The sequence below is a fragment of the Rana temporaria genome, chromosome 5 (genome assembly GCF_905171775.1).
Source record: "Rana temporaria chromosome 5, aRanTem1.1, whole genome shotgun sequence".
In the NCBI taxonomy this organism is placed as follows: Eukaryota; Metazoa; Chordata; class Amphibia; order Anura; family Ranidae; genus Rana; species Rana temporaria.
The window spans coordinates 118124185-118147065 of record NC_053493.1 but is presented as its reverse complement, the minus strand read 5'-3'; the positions used below and the strand labels follow the sequence as shown (position 1 = coordinate 118147065).

The 22881-nt window shown below is 43.7% G+C and overlaps 1 protein-coding gene across 1 annotated transcript in view; it reads left to right on the top strand.

Annotated features, from left to right (window-relative positions):
* Positions 1-601: 601 nt before the first annotated feature.
* The window catches only part of POMGNT2 (protein O-linked mannose N-acetylglucosaminyltransferase 2 (beta 1,4-)), a 34496-nt gene continuing 12216 nt past the window's right edge, over positions 602-22881 (top strand). Inside the window, exon 1 of the mRNA XM_040353066.1 lies at positions 602-1071. The gene's annotated coding sequence lies outside the window, so the exon portion shown is untranslated. The remainder of the gene's footprint in view (positions 1072-22881) is intronic.

Sequence of the window (22881 nt, the reverse complement as noted above, 5' to 3'; positions counted from 1 at the left end):
TCACTGCCCGGTTCCCTACGGCGCATGCGCGAGTCGCGCTGCGCCCGCCGATTGGCTCACACGCTGTGTGCTGGGAGCCGAGTGTTCCCAGCACACAACTGGCGACAGACGGGATGTGACGGAATGCCCGTCTTTCGCCCGTATCGTGTGGCCGGAAGTGGGTGCAAATACCTGTCTTTAGACAGGTGTCTGCACCCCCCTCCCCCCTGAAAGGTGTCAAATGTGACACCGGAGGGGGGGAGGGTTCCGATCAGCGGGACTCCACTTTAGGGTGGAGGACCGCTTTAAGCTAAACCAGGGCCAAGTTCCTTCTCTTGGCTTGGCTTTATCTGGTGCGAAGGTCAAAAATCCCAACCATTCAAAGCATCTTGCAATGTTTTTTTTCAAGAAAAGGCAGTTGTCAGATCCTTTGTAGCAAATGACAAGTAGGAAGTGCACCCTCCCTTCTATATTGTTGGTATGATATTGTAATTTTAGCACATGGCTGAATACAGATTTAAAACCGTCAATGCAATATATGTCTGTATACAGATTATCAGCAAATTCTATTCATTCGCTTTCCTCACTTCCTCCAACATGCTCTGCTCTACAAACGCTGCCTTTTCTGCTTCTTCTTTTTTTGTAGGCCATATGGGAATTTTCAGAGCCATTGCAGCAAATCATGTTGCATTCAATGATGACCTCTGGGACACTAACAAATTGAGGTGAGCCAGTGAGAGCGATAGGACACCGATGACAGACAGAGCATGCTCAGAAGCAGAAAGGGGGAGAGCAGCAAATGCCAGCTCAGTCTGCAGATGGTGCAATGAAAACAGCTATTATCATATGAATGAAACAGCCTTGCTGAGATTTGTTTGCAATTCTCCAATCAGAGACGAGACAATAGGAACCCTTTTAAACCATTTTTATTCAGCAAGAAGGAAGACGGGGAACTCCAGATAACAGTAGATGCTTTTTGTTATGCTTTTGTAGCAATGTAAGCTATGCACACTATTGAAGTACTGATCTCCCATCCACAGCAGCCTCTGAAGTCTGCAGCTGTACCGGAGTCATGAACAGCATGTTCTTATGGTGAGTGCTAATGGCAGCATTTAGCCATTATGGCTTGCATTGTAATTTTTAGAAATAATGGCTACGTTTTATGTTCTGCTACTGAACATGATTGCTTTCAGCTAGTTATATCTTAATCATTCCTCAGGAAGAATTGCATTATTTCTGCTTTATTATGTGTAACACTGACTGTATGGAAAAGGAGAGTATTTTTAGCATATAAGACATATTTTGGACAGGTAATCATCTTGTTTAATGCATATATTATTATAGAGCATAATCTATTCTGGTAACTGCATGCAACAAATATACATGTGTGACCTCATTTTCTCATGGCTTTAGCAAAGTCCAGGCCTCCCCAAAGGGGGAACAGCCTTCATTACAGTGTTACACTGACAAAAAATGACATACAACAAATATGAGCTGATTGGGATAATTAGATCTAGATATCGCTAGAGGGTTTATCATAACAAGTATACGGTATATTCTCCTATTTGTATTGACCTTGTGCTGTTTATGCAAAGGAGTTACCTAACTATTAGGTACGGTGTCATACGCTTCCGATTATTTGGGTTTATCTTAATTGGAACACAGCCTTTCTCAACCTTTTTATACCAGAGGAACCCTTAAAATAATTTTCAGGTGTCAGGAAACCCCTGCTAAAAATGATTATATCAACAGCTCACTAGACCTTAGCAAGCCCAATATGTTGTGTATCTATAATGATGAATTAAATGAAAGGATAACAAATGTGACAACCTATAGTATTTGACACCCAAGGTAGATCATATTTTATCATAAAATGATTTGAAGTATTATTTACAAATTTAAATAATCCTGGGATAGCAGACGGGAATTACCCTTAACACTTTAATACATAAATAAATAAATAAATAAAAGACAGCAGACCACTGTTGGATGTTAAAGGCCGCGGATATTTAATATTGGTTACAAAATATTGTGATAAATGTATTTATATTTTGTTGAATATATATAACATATATATAAAATATAACATATTTTATAATATAACATATATATAAAATATAAATAAATACCGTATTTATCGCGGTATAACGCGCTCCTGCGTATACCGCGCACCCCTAAAGTGGCCCCCAATCCTGTGGAAAAAAAGTTTTTTGTTTTTTTGTACTTACGGTTTTGGTGTCTTGCGCGGCGTCCATCGGCGGCCTCGTCGGGTCCGGCGTCCTTCTGCGGCTTCGGGTGTCCTCTTCAGCGGGTCCGGTGTCCTTCTGCGGCGGGTCCGGTGTCCTCTTCGGCGGGTCCGGTGTCCTCTTCGGCGGGTCCGGTGTCCTCTTCGGCGGGTCCGGCGTCCTTCTGCGGCGTCCTCGCGTCCTTCCTGCCACGAGTTTGAATACTGCGCCGGCATATACCGAGCGCAGTACACTCGTGAATCTTCGGGCAGGCTCGGCAACTGTCGCGCTGACGTCCTGTACGTACAGGACGTCAGTGCGAGAGGCGCCGAGACTGCCCGAAGATTCACGAGTGTACTGCGCTCGGTATATGCCGGCGCAGTATTCAAACTCGTGGCGGGAAAGCGGGTATCGGCATATATCGTGCACCCACGATTTTGCCCTGATTTTCAGGGCAAAATAGTGCGCGGTATACGCCGATAAATACGGTAAGCATAAACGTAAAGCATTAAAGCTAACCTAGCCAGCTAGCACTGGCTCAGGCTGCCAACACAATTACCCAGCTAGCACACTAGTACCCAACTTCACAAAAGATATTTTGAACATAAATATATAATCAAATAAATATGAGCATAGCTAGTCCCCCTTTGCTGTTAAAAAACCTTCTTCTTTCTCTTTTTTTTTTTTTATATAAAGCAAAGGTGACACTACCACATAAGAAACAACCGCGACAAGATATCTTCTGAAAAGAGGGGGGGGGGGTGGAAGGGGAAGAACACCACAGCTCCAATGTCTTCTGAGGCGAATGAGCCTGGGCTGGATGGAACCCGCTTTAAATAGCCCAAAAACTGGCTAAAACCCACTGGTTCTGACTGGTTTGAACTGACCCTTCCCGGGCTTTCTGTCCAGAAGCCCAGGAAGGGTCACCCAAAGTTCAAAGAGCCCGCCAAAAAATCCCCCAGAAAGGTCACCTGGGGGACAAATGAGCAAGTTTAAACTGACTTTTCCAGGGCATTCTATTCAGGCCCAGGAAAGGTCACCCAAAGGCTAAATAATCTACTTTCTTCACAGGGGGGCTAAGAAAAAAAAAAAACAGAAGCCAAATACTGTCCCCCGTCGCTCTCCCATGAGGAAAAGGGGGCTATAATTGCCCCTTTTCCTGTCATAGTGGTCAGAAAAAAACCTGCCGACAGTCTCTACATTGGTGGTCAGTGGACAAATGCCATTTTATTTTGTAGTCTGTTGGAGAGGAGCACCTTTACAATATGGTCAAAGAGAGAGAGATGCTTAAGCCCCGTACACACGACCGGAATTTCCGATGGAAAAAGTCAGACAGTTTTTTTCCATTGGAAATTCAGACCGTGTGTATGCCCCATCGGACTTTTTTCCGAGGAATTCCATTGGAGTTTAGATAGAGAACATGTTCTCTTTCACTCCGAAGGAATTCCGTCGGAATTCTGATGTTAGTTTGGCCGGGCAAAAGCCTGATCGCGTGTACGGGGCATAAGAGGGACGAGAAGTCCTACAGAAAAAGATATCTCCTATCATCATCCTAACATGTGAAACCTGGGTACCGAATATGTGCTTGTTTTGGTTCTTTAGTTATAGTTAGTGATGTTTAGTTTTTAGATAGACAGTGAGTTGTACGCTGTTATGCACATGGCTATGTGCACCAATTGACCGGAGTATGCCCCAATTGCCTTGTTTTGTACCTTCACAGTGAAAATTTCTAATAAAAATAATTTTAAAAAAAGAGAGAGAGATGCTATGTTTGGTGAGAGGAGGAATGCCCCTTACATTTGAGATAAGTTGAAAGAGTTAACCATTTCATTGGGGATCAATGCCATCATTACAGACAGCTAAAATAATCCCTGATGTCATGCCACTGACGCTGCCCAGGTATCTTTGGCCCCCAGAATGAAGCATTCACCATCAGGTAGTAGATCAATCATTTGCTGTTCAAGGAACCCCTGACAACCTCTGGAGAAACCTTCTCGTTCCATGGAATTTTGGTTAAGAAAGTGTGGTCTAAGGCTCCATTCACACCTAGGCGTTTTAACGCCTGAAGCCCGACGCTATTGCAGCCTGAAATACGCTGGAGGGGTGCTTTAACATTGTTCTCTATGGAGATGGTTCACATCTCCACGCCGAACGCCCAAACGCTGTACGCCTGAAGCTCAAAACAAGACCCTGACCCTTTTTTTCAGGCGGCTTCGGCGTTCGGCATAGCCGACAATGTGTAAATCACCCCTCCAGCGAAAACCGCGGTAAAAAACGCTGCGTTTTGTCGCGGCAAATCGCGGTAAAAAAACGCCGCAATTTGTCGCGGCAAATCGCGGTACAAAACGCTGCGCTAAGGTGTGAATGCAGCCTTAGGGAAGAATTATCTCATACAGTCCGCACTGATCTGTAACGATCAGATTTTTATTCTGAAATGGTTTATCCCTCAAGGCATTGTCAGGCCAATAGTACAAACAGCAGTGGTATGGGGTTACCCCAAATAACCAATTACAAACCAGATTTGTGAGTCTACTGTTTCTAAAGCTGGTCATACAGTGAGCGAAATCATTAGGAGGAGCAGGCCTAATGAATTGTTTTTTTCTTCACGAGTAGCCCTGTCGACACCTTCCCACCCAATATCCTTTGATTGAAAAATTTAAGGAGGCAAACAGAAAACTGTTGGCTGAACAGTAACTGCATCCAACCAGATGCAGTCATTGTTCGGGTATTCCCACAGCCATCAGCTGTCAGAATACAATAGCCAGCACTGCAGATTTGTCCATCCGCACTGTACGGCGTGGATGGAGTAGTCTTTTAGGATTTCCCATTCAGTCTGCATGCTGAAACAAAAAATATATCAGTGTATGGTCAGCTTAAAGTGCTAAAATGTGACTAGTTGCTAAAAGGTGTGCATTAAAATGCAAATGGTTTTAATGTTTATTTATCATGTATTGAAGTATTTTGTTTATTATTATTTTATACAATGTTAAAGAGGAAGTAAACCCTGATGGGTTTTACTTCCTCTTTATTCCCCTGCAAAGTAAAAGCATAATGAGCTAGTATGCATCGCATTCTTACCTAATCTGACGGGCAATTTGTGTCAGTACTGCTGTTGAAGAGTTCTGCCCACTTTCTAACAGAGCCCCGGATAGTATTATAAATCTGATAGGGGTGTAAACCGTCCCCACTCAATCCAATCCTGGACTTACATTTAAAGACAGACTATATGTATTGTGGGTGCAGTCCCTGGCCCCCATATTCCATTATATGAGAGAAGTCTCCCAATACAAGGGATTTATATCACAATGTTATTCTATGTTCCTGTCTACACACTTGAAAGGTTTCCCAGCGAAAGTGGTGGCCACTTGGGAAGGAGACGTGGGCACGTTCGAGGACAAGCATTGGGAGTTGTGCTCTCTTAATGTGGTACAGCGGCTGTCCCAATTCTATATTGTTCTGCGGGTGCACATACGCTTGCAAGGCTATATAGAATGGGAGTATACTCGGTGCTCCAGGGACCATTGAGATCTCATCCACCTTTAGTGGCATTGGCCTAAGCTACATCTCTACTGGTCAGGAGTTTTTAAAACCATTAACAGGGTGTTTCAGGTCAATATCCAGTTGGATCCCAAGCCCTGCATATTGGGAATCCTAGATGACCGTCCCATTGAGGATTATCCCAAACAAGCTATAGCTAGGGCTCTCTTGCAGGCACTTAAGCTTATCCTCAGACATTGGTAGGCGACAGACCCTCCTACCCTACGGGAATGGGTTAACCAAATGGGGGACACCCTAAGGTTGGAAAAATACATCTTTCAACACCATGGTCACCCTACCAAGTTCAATGCCATTTGGTCTCCATGGCTATACACTCCAGGCTTTTGGTTTTGGATGGTTTAGATCAGGGGCTCAATTTCATCATGGGCCGCATCAGCATTATGATTGCCCTCAAAAGGGCTGGTTTTATCTGTAAGATTAGATGTCCAGTGCATCCCCTGCCCTTAAGTTAGATGTCAAGAGCCACCCCACCATCAGAAGTTGAGTCCTCCACTTTCCCTTACATCACAGTGCACCCCCCTTTCCTTATGCTGCTGGGAAGAAGTTGGATGCATTGCTTGAAAGCAGAAAGTGAGGGTCTGGAGGATGACCAGAGGAGGGCTGGAGCTCTTCTGCAGCTGCAGGAGATGTGCAGGGGCCACATGAAATGGCCTGGAGGGCTGGATTCAGCCCACGGGCCTTGTGTTTGACACCTGTGGTTTAGGTGGTTTTACTACTTTAACCACTTGAGATCCGCGCTATGGTCGAAAGACGTCCACAGCGCGGCTCTCAAGTGCCGGGTGGACGTCCATAGACGTCCTGCTGTTGTTGTTCCCTGTGCGCGCCGCTGGGGGTGCGCAGCGGGGAAACAACGTGCCCGGCGCATCGCTCGGGAGCCGATGCGAGTGCCTGGCGGCCGCGATGTCCGCCAGACACTCGCGATCGTCGGGAACACAGCCGGTAACACAGCAGGACGTGGAGCTCTGTGTGTAAACACAGAGCTCCACGTGCTGTCAGGGAGAGAGGAGACCGATCTGTGTCCCTTTACATAGGGACACAGCATCGGTCACCTCCCCCAGTCACCCCCCTCCCCCCACACAGTAAGAACACTATGTAGGGAATACATTTAACCTCTTCCTCACCCCCTAGTGTTAACCCCTTCACTGCCAGTCACATTTATACAGTAATTAGTGCATTTTTATAGCACTGATCGCTGTATAAATGTGAATGGTCCCAAAATTGTGTCAAAAGTGTCCGATATGTCCGTCGCAATATCGCAGCCCTGACAAAAAAAAAAATCGCAAATCGCCGCCATTAATAGTAAAAAAAAAAAAAAACATAAATCTATCCCCCATTTCGTAGGCACTATAACTTTTGCGCAAACCAGTCGCTTATTGCGATTTTTTTTTTTTTTTTACAAAAATACGTAATAGGATATTTATTATAGCAACAAGTAAAAAATATATATATATATTTTTAAATTGTCGCTCCTTTTTTGTTTATAGCGCAAAAAATAAAAACCGCAGAGGTGATCAAATACCACCAAAATAAAGCTCTATTTGTGGGGAAAAAAGGACGCCAATTTTGTTCGGGAGCCACGTCGCACGACTGCGCAATTGTCAGTTAAAGCGACGCAGTGCCGGAAGCTGAAATTTCGCCTGGGAACGAAGGGGGTTTATGTGCCCAGTAAGCAAGTGGTTAATATAGACGTGGATTGTACCCATGATGTATACCAGTTGTGAGTGGACATACTACTCTTATTGAAAGGTGCATTACATGGGTTAGGGGGAGGCAGGAAAAACTGAGTTAAAATATAATTGTTGTTTAAATAGTGGATTGTGATTGCATGACCAATTGCCATTGACAATGTTTTATCTGGAACCACTGTGTTGGATTGTTTGTTTTTGTTGATCTCAATAAAAATCTTTTTTTCCGAGGAATTCCATCGGAGTTTAGATAGAGAACATGTTCTCATTTACTCCGATGGAATTCCGATGTGAGTTTGGCCGGGCAAAAGCCTGATCGTGTGTACGAGGCTTTACTGTGCTAACCTGTGCAATGACGGTGGGGGTTGTAAATGAGGCCTAAGCATGGTAGTGCTACATGGTTGCAGAGTATGTGTTAAAAATATGCTTATCAATTATATAGCTGAAAATAATTTAAATACAGAATGATTGTGCTGGAGGTTAGAAATCTTTCAGCAAGTTTGGCTGTCATCATCATAGTGCTATTAGATGATATGAACACTACAGGCAAACTGAATATTCTATCACTTAACAAGGAATACATTAATAAATGAACACAAGTTGAAAAGGCTTATCTACATTTCAGTCTCAAGAGAAAATGTCATCAGACCTAGGGTAAATATACTGGGAAGTGATGCACCTCCGTAGAGTCTTCGAAACCCTTTTTAGACAGATGGTAGTAAGATAAAATGAGTCCTGTTAAGTGGAAGTATAACTATGACCAATCGGGCTGTATACCAAAAAGCCCTCTAAGATCCATTAAAGATGATGCCACAACAGAATGCTGTTAACCACTTCCATACAGGGCACTTATACACCTTCCCGCCCAGACCAATTTTTAGCTTTCAGTGCTGTTGTATTTTGAATGACAATTGCGTGGGCGTGCTACATTGTACCCAAACTAAATTTCTATCATTTTGTACCCACAAATAGAGCTTTCTTTTGGTGGTATTTGATCACCTCTGGGATTTTTATTTTCTGCAAAAAAAATAAAAAAATGACAGAAAATTTAGAAAAAAAAGTTATAAAACATTGTAAATAAGTACGTTTTCTCCTTCAAAAAAGTTATAAAACATTGTAAAAAAGTAAGCTTTCTCCTTCACTAATGGGCACTGATAAGGCGGCATTGATGGGCACCGATGAGGTGGCACTGATGTGGTGGCATTGATGGGCACTGATGATGGGCACTAATATGCGGCACTGATGGGCGGCACGGATGGTCACTGATAGGCGGCACGGATGGGCACGGATAGGCGGCACGGATGGGCAGGGATAGGTGGCATGGATGGACACTGATAGGCGGCATGGATGGGCACTGATAGGTGGCACGGATGGGCATAGATGGGCACTGATAGGTGGCACTATCGTATGTGTTGTACTAATGGATGACAATCAGTGCCAAACAATGCCTGCCAATCAGTGATGCCCATTGTGGGCACTGATTGGCATCCATTGCGAGCACTTATTGGCATCCATTATTTGTGTCATTGTCATCCCTGGTGGTCTAGGCTGGCATACCTGTGTTTTGGTTTTGCATCCCTGGTGGTCTAGTGGCATCCCGGGTGGTCCAGTGGGCATCCCTGGTGGTCCAGTGGGCATCCTCGGGCATCAGCACAAACCCCCCCTGTCAGAGGAGCAGCCGATCGGCTCTCCTCTACTCACGTCTGTCAGACGCGAGTGAGGAAAAGCCGATTACCGGCTTTTCCTGTTTACATCGTGATCAGCCGTGATTGGACACGGCTGATCGCGTGGTAAAGAGTCTCCGTGAGAGACTCTTTACCTAGATTGGTGTTGCGGGGTGTCAGACTGACACCCTGCAACAACAATCGCCGCGGCTCAATATCCTGAGGACGTCATATGACGTCCACTCAGGATATTGAAACCACTTTGCCGACGTCAATCTGTCATTGGCGGGCGGCAAGTGGTTAAAGCAATAGGTAACAATGTCAAAACATCAGACCACTAAATCATTTTAAGGCCTCCTGCAAAAGTACCTGACGAGCAACAGGTTTCAGGAACACTATATTTTGTCCAATTGCCGTCATGGTCTAGATTAGCATTTCTCAAACTTTTGTCAGTCACAGCATGCTTTAAAAGCATTTAAAGGCACCCCAGTCTAAATTGTAAAATTTGTATATGTTACTTATCAATGGAAAACTCAAGTCTGGAACGATACACACAACAGCCTAGATAAAATATAATTCACCCCTTCACATCAGACGTCCGCAATCACATTAGAGGCCCCCCTATACATGGAAGCCCCCTCTTAACATCAAAGTCACCCCTATATATAACACCCCAATACATAAGGCTGGCCATACATGTCCTAGGCAACCAACATCATAGGACACTAGCAAAAAACTGAGGCATGCTGTGTATAGGAGGGGTTATATGTGGGCTAGCTTACAATTTTCTGTCCCAACCTCCTAAAGGTGGTAGTATACCCCAACTGTTTCTGATTTTTTGTGTCCCTCAATGTACAGGAAAGAAATAGTGTCTGCAATTTCTGATCAACTTCCTAAATGGTTAGGTACCTGTCTGCCATTCTAAACCTTGGGTTTTGTGAGCTACTAACCTGGAATAAGTATTCAGATTGGGAGCTTTCACATTCACTGGCTACATATTTGATAGGAGTCTTATAGAAGGTAAAGCTAGTATGAGGACAAAGCACCAAAGCAGAAAATTAAAAAGGTTCATGGTCCATGGTATCCACTTGTATTTTCCTAACTTGGCAGATTCCCTGAGAAATTAGAAGACGCATATACCGTGTTTCCCCGAAAATAAGGCACCGTCTTATATTTATTTTTCCTCCAGAAATCACACTATGGCTTATTTTCGGGGGATGTCTTATTTTTTTTACCGGCAAGTATGGTACAACAGTATGGAGCCGACCTTACCATATTTATGGGGCTGCCGACACCTCTCCGGTCACTTAGAGATACTGTGGAGCAGATAAGAAGGGCTGCACGACTTCTTTACAGCTCCTGAGCTCCGCACCAGTACAGTACGCCTATCACGTCTTGTTTTCCCGCCCGCGCCGCTACGCATACGACACGCCATCGCTACGTCTTATTTTCGGGGATTCGACACGCCATCGCTACGTCTTATTTTCGGGGGGATGTCTTATATTTCGATCTTGCGTCGAAATCCCGCTACGGCTTATTTTCGGAGTACGTCTTATTTTCGGGGAAACACGGTACGTACTTCTGCTCCTGCAACTGCATGGCATGACTTATTATTTGATATCTGCTGAGTTCAAATTTGTACATAGAGGTGCATGAACCTCGCTGCTGAAGGTCTAGACTAAAGAGGTGTATGCCATTTTAAAAACAACTATAGCTGTTGATGGTGAACTAAATGCTTATATTACCTTATATAATGATTAGTAAATCAAGTAGGCAAGGGTAATGATTCATAAATAAGTTTACCGTCACCATGAGTTCACTTGTTAAGTGTGAAACACATGGATGAGATTGGATAAAAAAAAACAGATGAACAGATGGTTACAGTTCAATCAGAAGAAATACTGTTTATTTAATTTTAATAAATGTAAATTTATGTTACATTGTGAGGGCCAAAGTAAGTTGTACACTTGGGGGTCTATTTATAAAAAATATTGCTGTAGGAATGTGACGGCATTTGCTCAGCTGTCATGAAGAACTCCTAAACTGTGTCTACTACGTTTATTTCCTATGATCATCAGCTCTATCTGGTGGTCAAAATGCAGAATACATCAATTGTGAAAATGCTGCAAATTACTGCTACTGGATGGATCTGATGATCATTGGAAATCATTATGAGTATTACCGTATTTATCGGCATATAACACGCACAGGCGTATAACACGCACCTTCATTTTAAGAACTTAAAATTTAAATAAAGAACGTGAAGCAAAATAAGGGTCAGTGCCCATCAATACAGCCTGATCAATGCCCATCTGCAGCTTCACAATTGCCCATCAATGCAGCTTGATCAATGCCCATCTGCAGCTTCACAATTGCCCATCAATGCAGCTTGATCGATGCCCATCTGCAGCCACCCCATTGCCATTAATGCAGCCTGATCAATGCCCATCTCAGCAGGGCCGGATTTGCTCTCCCTGCCGCCCCAAGGCCAGGTTCTTCAATGCACCCCCTCCCTGCCAACCAAACCCCCCCCCCCCCCCAAATCGACAGAGAATGGGCGGCACGGTTAGTTCAAATTTTTTTTATTTTTTTTTCGTAGCTTGTCGCTTACTTTTTTTAATTTTTGTATAATTTTCTTATTATTTTCCTTATTATTTTTCCTATTCTTTACATTTTTATTTTATTAATTTAATTTAATTATTATTTCTTATTATTTATTTTTTATCAATTTTGTTCACTTAACTTTTTTGCTATCACACAGGAGAAAACAATTCCCTGTGTGATAGCAATTGGAGGTGACATGTTCTCTTTATTGACCCTGTCACCTCCAAAACAGGAGTCCTAACACTGTGCTAGAACTCCTGTCACAGCTGAGATGGGAAGAGCACAGCTCTCCCCTCTCTCTGTGTACATCGGCAGCAGGGACAGGAGACAGACTCGGTGGCCGGGGGGAGGACGGAGTCCCGAAGACAGAGCCAGCAGAGAGAGGTATGTGGGGTGGGGGAGAGGGGAGGACAGACGGGAGCACACATTTTACAAGTGATTTCGGGGACATCGCCGCAATCACTTGTTAACGAGCGAGCGGATTCCCCCATAACTTACCGCCCTTAACTGTATGTTTTGGGCGTCGGGGGACTCCATGCCACTGCCGCCCCTTGGCGCCCTGCCGCCCCAAGGCCTGGCCTCAGTGGCCTTGTGGGAAATCCGGGCCTGCATCTCAGGGAGGGGGGCGGGATGAGCGTCATCAGATTACATACAGCGAGAATTTCCTGTTAACTACTTGCTGACCAGCCACCGTCATTTTACGGCGGCAGGTCGGCTCCCCCCTGCGCGAGAGCCCGTAGCTATACGTTGGCTCTCGCGCAGTCCCCCGACTCCTGTGCGTGTGCCCGGTGGGCACGATCGCCGCCGGGCACACGCGATCGCTCGTTACAGAGCGGGGACCAAGGCTGTGTGTGTAAACACACAGCTCCCGGTCCTGTCAGGGGGGAAAATGACCTATCGCCTGTTCAAACAATGTATGAACAGCGATTTGTCATTTGCCTCAGTCAGTCCACCCCCCCTACAGTTAGAACACACCCAGGGAACATACTTAACCCCTTCCCCGCCCCCTAGTGTTAACGCCTTCACTGATCGCTATAAAAATGCCAATGGTCCCAAAAATGTGTCAAAAGTGTCCGAAGTGTCCGCCATAATGTCGCAGTACCGGAAAAAAATCACTGATCGCCGCCATTACTAGTAAAAAAAAAATATTAATAAAAATGCAATAAAACTATCCCCTATTTTGTAAACGCTATAACTTTTGCGCAAACCAATCAATAAACGCTTATTGCAATTTTTTTGTAGAAGAATACGTATCGGCCTAAACTGAGGAAAGAAATTGTTTTTTTTTATATTTTTGGGGGATATTTATTATAGCAAAAAGTAAAAAATATAATTTTTTTTCAAAATTGTCGCTCTATTTTTGTTTATAGCGCAAAAACTAAAAACCGCAGAGGTGATCAAATACCACCAAAAAAAATCTCTATTTGTGGGGAAAAAAGGACGCCAACTATGTTTGGGAGCCACGTCGCACGACTGCGCAATTGTCAGTTAAAGCGAAGCAGTGCCGAATCGCAAAAAGTGCTCTGGTCTTTGACCAGCAATATGGTCCGGGGGTTAAGTGGTTAAAGGGGTTTTAAAGGTACAATTTTGTTTTCCTAAATAGCTTCCTTTACCTTAGTGCAGTCCTCCCTCACTTACCTCATCCTTCCATTTTGCTTTTAAATGTCCTTATTTCTTATGAGAAATCCTCACTTCCTGTTTTTCTGTCTGTAACTACACACAGTAATGTGAGGCTTTCTCCCTGGTGTGGAGTGTTGTGCTCGCCCCCTCCCTTGAACTACAGGAGAGTCAGGATGCCCACTAACACAGCTCCTTTCTCTATTTGCAATGTAGAGAGTGTCCTGACTCTCCTGTAGTCCAAGGAAGGGGGCGAGCAGGACACTCCACATCAGGGAGAAAGCCTTGCATTACTGTGTGGAGTTACAGACAGAAGAACAGGAAGTGAGGATTTCTCAGAAGAAATAAGGACAATTTAAAGCAAAATGGAAGGATGAGTGAGGTAAGTGAAGGAGGACTGCACTAAGGTAAAGGAAGCTATTTAGGGGAAAAAAATTGTACCTTTACAACCCCTTTAACTCGACAGCCTCTTTAATACAAAGTCCTGCCTCACTGGACCGGCTTCTAGGAGAGACAGAACACTGGTCCAATGCTGGCCCAGGAGATGGGACTTCCTATTACAGAGGCCACTGAGTAAACAGGAGATTCTCGCTGTATGTAATCTGACGGCGCTCGTCCCGCCCCCCACCCTGTTCTCTCCGAGGCAGCCAAAATTGCAGTATCGGCGTATAACACACACACACACTATTTGCAACTGATTTACAGGGTGAAAAAGTGAGTGTTATACGCCAATAAATACAGTAATTATTACTGCTGTGAGAATGCTGCGTGACATTCATAAATTTTCATAAATAGACCGGATAGTATCGAAATGATTCCCTGATACCTAACTGAACTTTAAGACCAGCTCAATTTTTTATTTTTTTTTATTTTAGACAGAGCGATGAAGAGATAGAACCTCTTTCAAGTTTGTATTGCTCTGTCTCCCAATTAGGGAGATTTCCCCTCAGTCCCTGTCCTAGTGACTGAGGGACAGGAAGAAATAATAATAAAATGCCATAAAAGTACCCCCTATTTTGTAGACGCTAGGGCCGGGATTCAGAAGGAAATGCTTATCTTTAGGCGGGCGTTACGCTACGACGCCGTAGCTTTGAGAGGCGAGTCCCGTATTCAGAAAGAACTTGCGCCTGAAGTTACGGCGGCGTAGCGTATATGGGCCGGCGTAAGCCCGCCAAATTCAAAATAGGCTGGTAGGGGGCGTGTTGTATGGTAATTAATCGTGACCCCACGTAATTGACGCTCCTAACGAACGGCGCATGTGCCGTCCGTGAAAGTATCCCAGTGCGCATGCTCCAAATTACACCGCAAATAGTCAATGCTTTAGACATGAACATAACTTACGCACAGCCCTATTCGCGTACGACTTACGCAAACGACGTAAACGATGCAAAATTCTACACTGTCCCGACGTCCATACTTAACATTGGCTACGCCTCATATAGCAGGGGTAACTTTACGCCGAAAAAAGCCTTACGTAAACGACGTAAATCAATGCGCCGGGCGCACGTACGTTTCTGAATCGGCGTATATAGCTCATTTGCATATTCTACGTGTAAATCTACGGAAGCGTCCTTAGCGGCCAGCGTAAATATGCACCCCAAGATACGACGGCATAGGAGACTTACGCTGTTCGTATCTAGGCAACAGTGAGGCGTATCTGATTCTATGAATCAGGCGCAGAGATGCGACGCCTCACACTCAGAGTTACGACGGCGTATCTGGAGATACGCCGTCGTAACTCCTTTCTGAATCCGGGCCTATAACTTTTGCGCAAACCAATCAATATACGCTTATTGCAATTTTTTTTTCTTTTTTTTTTTACCAAATTATGTAGAAAAATACACATCGGCCTAAACTGAGGAAAAATATATATATATTTTTTTTAAATGGGATATTTATTATAGCAAAAAGTAAAAGATAATGGGGGTTATTTACTACAAGTGCAAACTACAAGTGTAAAGTGCACTTGGAAGTGCAGTCGCTGTAGATCAGAGGGGGACATGCAAGGAAAATAAAAAACAGCATTTTAGCTTGCACATGATTGGATAATAAGATCAGCAGAGCTTCCCCTCATTTCAGATCTACCCCTTAGGCCCCGTACACACGACCAAACATGTATGCTGAAACTGGTCCGCGGGCCAGTTTCAGCATACATGTTCGGTCGTGTGTAGGCGCGAGCGGGCCGAATTCCAGCAAACATTTGCCCGCCGGGCCTTTTCCCAGCGGGCAAATATTCCTGGACGTGTTTTAAAACCGTCCGCTGGAATCCTGCCCGCTCGGACATGTACGGTCGTCAGTACAGACCTACCATACATGTCCGAGCGCCCGCCGTCCCTCGCATGCGTCGAATGACTTCGACGCATGCGTGGAAGCCTTTAAATGGCAGGCCCGCCCACGTCTCCGCGTCATCGCCGCATCATCGTCGCGGCGACGACGCGGACACGCCCTGCGTATTGTTTACGCGCTGACTTCTGTACGATGGTTAGTACAACCATCGTACAGAAGCCCTCTGGCAGGCATGTACGGTGAAAACGGTCCGACGGACCGGTTTCATCGTACATGTTTGCTCGTGTGTACCGGGCCTAAGATACAGTTAGCCAGATTCAGGTATGGCGGCGTATCTTTCCGGCGGCGTAGCGTATCGTATTTACGCTACGCCGCCATAAGTCAGAGAGGCAAGTGCTGTATTCACAAAGCACTTGCCTCCTAAGTTACGGCGGCGTATCGTAAATGGGACCGGCGTAAACGCGCCTAATTCAAATGAAGATGAGGGGGCGTGTTTTATGTAAATGGGTGGTGACCCGACGTGATTGACGTTTTTGTACATATCCCAGTGTGCATTGCTCCAAAGTACGCCGCAAGGACGTATTGGTTTCGACGTGAACGTAAATTACGTCCAGCCCCATTCACGAACGACTTACGCAAACTACGTAAAATTTTCAAATTTCAACGCGGGAACGACGGCCATACTTAACATTGGCTACGCCACCTAGGGGGCAGCTTTATCTTTACGCCGGCGTACCTCTTATGGAAACGGCGTATCTTTACTGCGATGGGCGCACGTACGTTCGTGAATCGGCGTATCTAGTCATTTGCATATTCTACGCCGAACTCAACGGAAGCGCCACCTAGCGGCCAGCGGAAAAATTGCACCCTAAGATACGACGGCGTAGGAGACTTACGCCGCTCGTATCTTAGCCTAATTTAAGCATATCTGGTTTCCAGAATACGCTTAAATTTACGCCGGCGTAGATTCAGAGTTACGACGGCGTATCTACTGATATGCCGGCGTAACCCTACCTGAATCCAGCTAAGTGACTGCACTTCCCAGTGTAATCTTTACTACTATCTCTTATTGGGTTTGCAAATGATTGGCTGCCAAGATTTTGACACAAACATTCCAGGACTATACACAATTGAATGTGGACAACTGCAACACTGTGCATTAATAGATGGTTGCAGGGGCATCCTAGCAAGCTGTAATCAATGGCCCAGATTCAGGTACATTTGCGCTTTATTTGCGGAGGCACAGGGCAACGATTTTGCCCTGCGCCCCCGCAAATATTTTGCGCTGCCCTCGATTCACGGAGCAGTAGCTCCGTAAATTGCGAGGGCGCGCCGGCAAAATTGCCCGGCGTAAGCGCGCGCAATGTAAATGATCCCGCCGGGGGCGGGAATCATTTAAATTAGGCGCGCTCCCGCGCCGAGCGTAGAGGGCATGCTCCGTCAGGAAACTTTCCCGACGTGCATTGCGGCAAATGACGTCGCAAGGACGTCATTTGCTTCAAAGTGAACGTGAATGGCGTCCAGCGCCATTCACGATTCACTTACGCAAACGACGTCGATTTTAAATATTGCGACGCGGGAATTAGGATGTGTAACCTTACGCGAAACCCGACGTACGCAAACTACGTAATTTGCGTACGCAGGGCTCGCGCAACGTTGTGAATCGGTGTTAGTATGCAATTTGCATACTATACACAGATCAGAATGGGAGCGCCCCCTAGCGGCCAACGCAAGAATGCAGCCTAAAATCTGCGTGGCATAAGAGCCTTATGCCACGCAGATTTTAGGCTGCAGTCGGCGTAGCGATGTTCCTGAATTAGGAGCATTCGCTACACCGGAGCAAGTAAGCAATTGCGCTGTGTAACCTATGGTTACACAGGCGCAATTGCTTCTTGAATCTGGCCCATTATTTAAATATTACACAGCACTAGTGAGGGGGTTTTTACATAAATGAAAATGGCAACCTGTTAGAAACTGCAGTCAACTGTCAGCGTGGGGAAAACGAATAACACAGATGCCAATTTAGTTTAGCCATAATGCTGTTGGAATGGAATATTTTTTTTTTTTTAACATGGAGGGGTGTTCATCACTATGTCATTTTGTATTGATTGTTCAAGTAATTTTATCACATTACAAGAAAGGAAATAACACCTAGCTTTGTCTTCTAGGCTATTTGGATTAAATTACAGGCAATTCTCCACTTTCATTTTGGATTTTAGATTTTTAAACTCTATATTGTTTTGCTGCAGTTAATGGAGTCTAACATTACATATTCCATTTTGCCTCGCCTATCATACACTTCTCCACCATCTCCTTCCCAAATTGCATTTATTTGTTCATTTATTAATGTGTTTTAGCTGGTTCCAACCCTAGAAAATAATAGTATTACATTGCTAGAGATGCATTATTTAGTAGACCATCATCACTGTTACATGATATAGCCTATGATCTGTCTTTATAGTCCAATATAAAACAGATTTGTAAAAAACGATATTGTGGCTTTCAAATTGAAAACCCTGAGCTAATTTTATAAAAAAAAAATTTAGTTGTATTGTTTAATGTTGTATGTATTTTTTGCTACCAATATTATTTATGTTCATTAGGAATACGAGAATACGATTTATAGACAATAGGCATGTTATTTATGTATAAAATATAGGAAACATACAATGCCAGCACTATCTTAAAGCGGATGTGCGCTGAAATTTTTTTTTTAAAGCCAGCAGCTACAAATACTGCAGCTGCTGACTTTTAATATTAGGACACTTACCTGTCCTGGAGTCCAGCACCGTCCGCAGCAGAGGACGAGCGATCGCTTGTCACTCTGTTGCTCCCCCGCCATCCTCAGTGAGGGAACCAGGAAGTGAAGGGCTCCGTCTTCACTGCACGGTTCCCTGCGGCGCATGCGCGAGTCACGCTACGCCTGCCGATTGGCTCCCGCTGTGTACTGGGAGCCGAGTGTTCCCAGAACACAACGGGGGGCGACGGGAGGTGACGTCATGCCCGCAGTCTGCCCGAGACTGTGTGGCCGGAAGTGGGTGCAAATACCTGTCTTTAGACAGGTATCTGCACCCCCCTCCCCCCTGAAAGGTGTCAAATGTGACACCGGAGGGGGGAGGGTTCCGATCAGCGGGAGTTCCACTTTAGGGTGGAGCTTCGCTTTAACCAATTCCTTACCGGGCCTATTCTGGCACTCCTCTTCTACATGCAAAAATCATATTTTTTTGCTAGAAAATTACTCAGAACTCCCAAATACTATATATGTTTTTTTAGCAGACACCCTATGGAATAAAATGGCGGTCATAGCAACTTTTTATTGGTATTTGCTCAATAATTTTTCAAATGCCTTTTTTTTTGGAAAAAAAATGGTTTCATAAATTAAAAAATAACAAAACATTAAAGTTAGCCCAATTTTTTTGCATAATGTGAAAGATGAGGCACCAAACTTCGGTACTTAAAAATCGCCTTGAGTTACAGAGGAGGTCTAGGGCTAGAATTATTGCTCTCGCTCTAACGTTCGCGGCGATACCTCACATGTGTGGTCTGAACACCGTATTCATATGTGGGCGGGACTTACGTATGTGTTCACTTCTGTTATTGTTTTTTTTTTTTTTTTTTTTTTTTTTTTTCTCTTTTTTTTTTCTTTTCCTTTTTCTTTTTTTTTTTTTTTTCTTTTTTTCCCACTTCAGACTCCACCAAAAGATAAAAAGGATCTTTTAGGCGAGGAGGGAGCCAGACTCTTGGCCCATACTTCACATGCCGATATCATCTCCTCTATGGTATCGCATCATAAGTGGGTGGTAATCTTTTATTTGATATATATATATATTATCCATCTTTTTTTTTTTTTTTTTTTTTTTCTTTTTTTTTTTTTTCTTTTTTTTTTTTCCTCCTTTCTTTCTTTTCTTTCCGTTTAAATATTTCAAAAAGGAAAAAATTACTTTCCCTCCCTTTCCATTTCCACTTTAATTTTCAGAGAAACCACATCACTCTGGAGATCTGTATGGGAAAAAACTACCCATCCTAACCCTCCCCCCCTCCCCCCTCCCTCATCTTTCCCTGCCAGTATCTATTTATTAATTTGATAGTTTCGGAGCCAATATTATACCCCAGCTTCCCTTTCTTAATTACATCACTGTCCCTTGCGCCCTGGTTCTTGCTTGTATGTGTGCGAGAGGCCTCCCGGAATCTCTTGGGCCCGGATGGTCTCTCCCACATCAATCCTATCAGTACGTGCTTATCCAAGTCGTGTCCAAAAGGAGAGAAAAAAAAAAAAAAAAAAAAAAAACCCAAAGAAAAGAATCAAAAAACATAAAACATAAAACATACCTGTCTCCCCCTAGTTCACTGGATATCCATAGCCTCAACGAAACCTATTGTGTATTTAAATTTTTTCCATTTTTCCCATTTTTCTACAAATTCTTCCCAGTTCGCCTCATCTTTAAATCTTAGATGTTCTAAATTATAAATTTCCTCCACTCTGTTACACCACCCGTGCAGGGAAGGGCTCTCTTTTTTCTTCCAATTACGCGCTATCTGGTGTTTTGCTGCGTTCAAGAGTTGTGGAACCAAAGTTTTCAAGTATTGTTTTGTGGGAATTCGTGATCCATGTAATACGCATACCCAAGGGTCATCTGGGAGGTCATTATTTGTAATTTCCTGGATCTTTTTCCTTATTTCCCTCCAATATGTTTTTATTTTGGTGCATTTCCACCAAACATGCGCCATTGAGCCCACTTCACCACACCCTCTCCAACATTGTTGTGAGGTAGATTTTGAAATTTTATGTAATTTATCTGGTGTAAGGTACCATTGAACCAAGCATTTATAGTTTAGCTCCCTGGTATCATTATTTATTGAGGTTTCATGGACCCTAGTTATTATTTGATTGATCTCAAAATCATTTACCCGGGATCCCAACTCTTCCTCCCACTTCGCGATATATGGTAGAACATTCTGTGATTTTGTTTCATTTAATATCTGATATATTTTAGAGATGATGCCCTTCTCCGTTTTTCCTTCACATAAATTTTCGAAAGGGAGTAAATTTGTTTCTGCTCTAACTGGTTGGGGAAGACTATCAAAAAAATGTTTTAATTGTATATAGCGCCATTCATTAATAAGAATCATATCCTGTTTATTTTTTAATTCCTGAATTGTTAAAAGCCTGTTAGACCTCATAACGTCTTTTAGTTTTATATTTTCTTGCAATATCCATTTTCCAAACCTATTTTTTTCTCCTGGTAAGAAATACTGTGTATCCGTTAAAGGGAGTAGGGGTGAGTTATATTCCCATTTATTTTTTTTGTGAATTTGATCCCATATAGTTAAAGCATATCTCGTAATATAGTGCGTTTCTAAATTAATTCCTCTATACTGTGCCGGTACCCAGATTAGTTTTCCCAGTGGTAGTTTACTCGTCGTGATTTCTAAATGTACCCACCTTTTTTCTGTATTATTTCTTGCCCAATCCATGAGGCGTGTTATTACAATTGCTTGGTGATATTTTTTAATATCCGGTGCCCCTAACCCTCCCTGTGATTTATCTTTAATCAGTATATTCATTTTAACCCGTGGTTTTTTCCCCCTCCAAATAAATCTTACAAGGAGTGATTGTAATTTTTTAAAATAGGTTTGGGGAATTGGTATCGGAAGCATCTGTAATTTGTAAAGTATCTTTGGCAAGATTGTCATTTTATATATGTTTATTCTTCCAGTCCAGGACAATTGCCCCGGAGCAATTCTATTTAACTCGGTTTTAACCTCGTTTAATAACGTCATAAAATTAATTTTATATAAGCTCTCTCTAGAGATTGCTAGCTTAATTCCCAGGTATGTTAATTCCTCTTTCCAGGCGAACTTAAAATCTTTTTGTAAGGCACTTCTATCTTTTTTTTGAATGTTAATACTCAAAATTTCTGATTTCGCGGGGTTAATTTTGAAATTGGATAATTTACCATACTCATTTATTATTTCCATCAGGTTAGGTAGCGTGGTCCTGGGGTTCATAACGTAAAATAATATGTCATCTGCATAAGCAGCAATCTTATGTTCCTCGCCCCCGGATATTAACCCCGCGATATCCGAACTTTGTCTTATTGTTCTTAGGAGGGGTTCTAATGCTAACGTGAATAACATGGGTGATAAAGGGCATCCCTGTCGGGTGCCATTTTTCATTTCAAACAGCTCTGATAAACACCCATTGACTTTGACTCTCGCTGTCGGTCTGTTATATAAAGCTCTTACCCATCCTCTCAATCTCGGGCCAAAGCCCATTGATTCTAAAGTATTTTGCATGAAGCCCCAGTCTACCCTATCAAAGGCCTTTTCGGCATCTATGGCTAGGAGTAGACCTGGGGCTCCACTTTTCCTAATCTCCTCTATCGCTAATAGTTATTGTTAATCTTACTTTAAACTTTTTACTTTGAGACTTTAAATAAAAAATGTGATCACTTTTATTCCTATTACAATGAATGTAAACATCCCTTGTAATAGGAATAAGCATGACAGGTCCTCTTTACGGTGAGATACGGGGGTCAATAAGACCCCACATCTCACTTCTAGGCTGGGAAGCCTGAAATAACAGGAAAAAAAAACGATCACCGCTTCACAGCCGAAGCGGCACAGTTTTTTTGAATGCAGAGGCCGGGCATGACATCATAACATCGCGCCCGGCCCCTGAACAATCATAGATACTCCGGCAACCATCTGGTCTGCCGAAAATCTCTATGGTAGGCATCTGGGGCCGGCGGATCTGTTCTCCGACTCACCGATCGCAGCGGTAAATCGGTAGAAGCACCGGAGGGCGGCGGGAGGGGGGGCGTCCCCTCTCGCCGCCCGTAAAAACGTGGCGCATCATTCTTACGGTGCACAGAATTGCCGGGCTCTAAAAGACGATATCTGAATGATGCCGGTAGCTGCAGGCATCATTCAGATATCCCAGCTCAAAATTAAGGATGTCCATAGACGTCCGTCCGGTAGGAAGTGGTTAAAAAACAAACAATGATGCCTATGATTTCAGCATGGTAGGACAGGGATGGACACAATCTATCTATGCATTGCAGGTATGGATATTTTTGCTATACAAGTATTAAAGGATACCTGTAATTCAGCTTTAAAGGAATATGCGTGCTGTGTGCTACAGCAAAGGGCCTCCAGTTCTAGGGGGACATCCATGGTGCATCAGTCACCCTCTGTGACTGCTGTGTCCTGATCATAGCAGGGCCGTCTTAATAGCATCATGGGCCCCTGGGCAAAGAAATG